A 4,762-nucleotide genomic window follows, 5' to 3' on the forward strand; every position below is an offset into this window, starting at 1 on the left:
GGGGGGGCCGCCCGGCTCGGCCGGCCGGGGCCAGCAGCGGGGCCGGGCGAGCAGCCGGGCATCACAGCGGCCCCGGGGCAGGGATGCTCAGGGATGCTGCTACAGAGCCGGCTGCCTCCCCTGCTTTTGTCCTGGTCTTCTCCAGAAATGTTGTCTCTGGTGAAGGAAACTTCCAGGGACGACACTCCCATGCCAGATAGGCATTTTTCAACCCTGCGGGGGACATTTCTACACTTCAATTAGTCCCTTAATTGAGCCATTTGCAGGGGAAGGCTCAAGGGAGCTGAACAGGGATGCTGCTACAGAGCCGGCTGCCTCCCCTGCTTTTGTCCTGGTCTTCTCCAGAAATGTTGTCTCTGGTGAAGGAAACTTCCAGGGACGACACTCCCATGCCAGATAGGCATTTTTCAACCCTGCGGGGGACATTTCTACACTTCAATTAGTCCCTTAATTGAGCCATTTGCAGGGGAAGGCTCAAGGGAGCTGAACACCTATTTCCTCACAGTTTAACTACCACCAAATCTTAAATAGGAATAAATATATAGTGTCTCCAGAAACTTTGTCACAGTGAACTGCTGAATATTTTCCTCCCACAGTAACACTAGTATCATCAAACTGTGAAGAATATTCAATTATAATTGAGTTTTGATTTCACGATTTTTTAAAAAAATGTATTTTTAGACAAAATGGTGTGCATTCCCTCCAACTACTTCTAAAGGAAAGAGCTAGTTCAGTTTCCAGGCCAAACATTATAGACCCAATTCTCTCTTTGTGTCAAGTTTAAAAATAGTACCATCACAATGTTTCAGTGGTATAAATTTAGGGGGGAATGAGGAGAACAACATTAAATATATCTTTAAAACTAAAACAAGATGTTTACCTCACTTAAAAGTAAACACATCAAGGGAATATCTGAAAGGTTTAGGCCAAAATTCAACTGGACTTTGCAACCAGAGCTGTTGCAGGGCTGAGTGCAGCCCTCAGCCCAGCCTGTCCTCCAGTCCCTCTTGCAGAGAAGGTCATGGATGTGCAGGAGGCAACAACCTTACATGGAATTATAGGCTGTTTGGGGTTGGAAAGGACCTTAAAGATCACCCAGTTCCAGCTCCCTGCCACGGGCAGGGATGCCTCCCACCAGACCAGGTTTCTCAAGCAAAACCTCTCCTTCAGAGCCAGAACCCCAACTTACACCAAACAAACTACACAGAGCAAATCAGGTGATTAAAACCAACCCTCCACAAATATCTACGTGACTGCCTCAGCAAGAGCCCTGTGCTGAGGTCCCTGGGTGTAACATTTCTTCATGGTCCTTCCCATAGCAGTGGGACTGTGACTGTAACCCTCAACCTGAGCTGTGACTCTTAGGTCGAGCTTTTCTATAGAATTATTCCAGCAAGTGGTGTCAAAGCCAAAATTAGCACAGCTATGGGGCCTCTGCAAGTGGCTGCCACAGCGAAGCTGAGAGGCTTTTTTATGATTCTTCAGTAAACCAGACCAACCATGCATTGAAAGTCATCCCAAAGGCAAATTATCTTTACGATCAAGGGACTTCAGTTGTTCTGGGCAGTTTTCCATCAGGGCCTTACAGGGAAAGCTGCTGCAACCTCTCACTTCTCTGTGGGATGACTGGACACAAGTAATAAACACCCGAGACTGGTGTTTGGCCTGATTTTCATCTCCTGGCTCCTGGTTGAAATAAATGTGCTGTCACATGATAGGAGTAGCCCATGAGACTTATGTATTATTATATCCAACTTGAAAATTAACTCTAATGCGAGTTGCACACAACACCAATGAAAGTAACCATTAATTGTTAATATAAACTATTAATGAAACACCAGGATGAAGGTCAAAGTGCATGACTGAAACCTCCCAGCAAATGAAAATATTATTTTGCCTCTTACTGAGCATAATTATCATCTGAATTTCATCGACTTTCTGATCAAACCACTTCCCTCTGCACTGACCTGTTCCACCACTGCGGTAAATCCGCTCCCCAGAACTGGTAGTTGCTTTTCCTTGTCCACCAAGGTTTTTATTAGCACAGTGGATGTCTGTGAGAGCAGAGAGCCAGCACCCTTTCACCTTTGTTCCTATCGGAGCTTTTTCCCCCCCTTCCATTGTCCATTACTCACAATAAATTTGCATTGATCTCGCTCCCCATAAATTATCCTGTCCCCTGCTGGTGTGTCCTTTAAGTGTCCTGGTTCACATGTCACAGGGCCATGACGTGGTGGACACACCTGAGGGCAAACAGCCCGGAGCGAGAGCAGGCCCCTTCCCACTTTATCCAGGTCAAAACATCAGGGAGATGACAAGCTGGGGGGATGTTTTGGAATGACTGTCAGTTTTTCCTTCCTTCTGAGCATGACAGTGTGATCAGTCTCCCCCAGCAGTTTTACTTCAGTATTTTTTCATACAGGCTTGGACTGCTCAGGTACTTTCTGCTCGATTTTTGTTTATTTATTTCCACACACAAACACACACATGAAGTCTTTCCCCAGAAAACAGTTTATACACTTCCTTTTTCCAGAAGAAACAGAAATCCTAGCAAGGAAAAAAAGACTGGATCTGAGGGTAGAAATATCCTGGTGGGTTTTGTTTCTGACAAACCCTAAAAAAGTTTATAGGTGTGCAAGAAAGCATCTCTGTAAACATTCATTACTTTGAGGAAATCTCAGAAGTGCTGATCTGACCCAAGATTGCTTAGCAGTAACATCTCTGCCTCAAAGGTTTGCTGCTACCATCCTTGTTGCTGCAAGTTGTCTTGGGGGTGCACTCCTGGGACATCGACTTTACCCTGCCTACCTGCTCCATGCCCTGCTGGGCAGAGGCTCTTTGGCAGAAGTAGAGCATTTGTCTCTGTGACCACCCAACGGTGCTTGCCAGGGGTGTGGGGGTTGCAGGGGACAGGGGTGAGGCCATGCTGGGTGGGCTGAGCCCGGGTGGGCCGCCCGCCACCCCTGCCAAGCCAGGCTACGATAGCAGCTGCCGGGACTCAGAGCTCTGAGTTACAGCCAGTGCTAAACCCATTCCTGGATTTGGATACATTTTAGTCCTCTTTTTGAGTTTTCTAAGGCAGAGGAAGTGCTGGGATAAGTCAGTCCCCACAGCAGGGATGGGTGTTGCTCTTGAACTGTGCCGCAGCTGTTGGTGGGTAGAGGTAGACCTGTGCTGGATGGGAGTTGCGTGAAGTCCAAAGGCTCAATAAATAGAAGTTCCCGTGGCTGAGATTTATTGAACCAGTTGGTTATGGTGGCTATGCTGATGGTTATGTTGGTGAGGACTTCAGCAGGGCCTGCTGACCCAATTAATACATGATATTATGCCAGTGGATCACTCAGAGTCTTACTCAAGTTTCTGTTTGCAGGTTATCTGTAGAGTTACCTGATTTTCCATGAAGACCATGACCCATCTGCATGGATCTTTCTTGGTTTGCTTTCTTTTCATTTTTACTCTGTATGCTTTCTTTCTTTTTTTTTTTTTTTTTTAAGGAGGCAAGAGTACACCCCTTGGGTTGCCTTTACCAGGGGAAAATACTGCACTGTTTTTGTTAGCATGGGCATGTGTAAGTTGCTCCTTTGAAGAGAAGGTCCTAATATGTTAAGGTATGCCAGGCTGTGACAAGCTGAAATCTCAGCTGAAGAGCCCTGTCAGATCTGTTCTCTCATCCATGCCCTCCCTCCGTTCAGACCCTGACCTTCCCCATCAGATAAGCAGCACAGATCTCGGCCCTGTTCCCTCTGCAGTCTCAGCTCATTAAAAATTCATTGCCTAAAGTGAATCTATTCTGTTGCTGCTGAAGTGTTATTTACCTCGGCCCAGATTTCCTCAGGTTCTGACAATTAAAGAGGGTCCAAGGAGAGGGCTGAGTCACGGGATTAAGGCTTGGGCAATAATTCTCTTGTAGCAAGAGATGATCATGTAAAGCCATAATTTCCCAGCTGCGTTTTGGTTCCCCTTCAGTGCTTCATTAAAGGTGGTGACTCAACAGAAAGGACTGAGGCACAGGTTAACAAGAATCCCTCCTTTTGTAGGATTAGAGCCTAGCATAGCCAGGCTCTTTCAAAGGCAGGAGATGTTGTCAAGCATCATTAGGAAGCTGTTTTAAACAAGAGTCATAAAGCACCCTTTGCGGTCAAACGAATTTATTAGAGAGGCGAATGAGTGGAGCAAACAGGGTAGGAGAGAAACAGATGAACAATTTGCATGGCATTGATAACAAAGCAGTTCACCAGATCCAGAGCTGCTACCATTAGAACAACTTAAAAGGATTTTGTAAAAATCCCAGGGTGTTTTTCGTTCTGGATGAAAGCAGAGACTTTGTGGATGGTGCTGGCAGACAACAGCACATCTTGAAATCAAAGTTTGTGTGCAGGTTAACTGTTTCCCAGCCTCATGGTTATTCCTTCCAACAAGTGAGAGTGGGAAGAAACTGGCCTCTTGTTGTGCCCCAGTGATCCTGAAAAACCCCATGAACTCCAGCTTGGATTGCCCTTCACAAAAGCTGAGCAGCTGAGGGATGAATCTGGGGCTTTTTCACAGGGAGCCCTGGGGTAGGAGCGTAACCTGGCTTCCTTTGGGAAGGTGAAGTACTTGCAGTAATTTCGCAGACAACTTCTGGAAATATTCTCCAGCAACATGCAGTTTGAAGGGCTGTTGGAGAGACTTCAGACATTACTGGATCTTTGATAGGGTCTGGTTTTGGAAAGAAAGCAAATGCTCTTCTTGGGTTTGATATGAGGGAGAAAAGAGGGAAAGA

The sequence above is a fragment of the Corvus brachyrhynchos genome, unplaced genomic scaffold, assembly GCF_000691975.1.
Source record: "Corvus brachyrhynchos isolate BGI_N302 unplaced genomic scaffold, ASM69197v1 scaffold26, whole genome shotgun sequence".
Lineage (NCBI taxonomy): Eukaryota > Metazoa > Chordata > Aves > Passeriformes > Corvidae > Corvus > Corvus brachyrhynchos.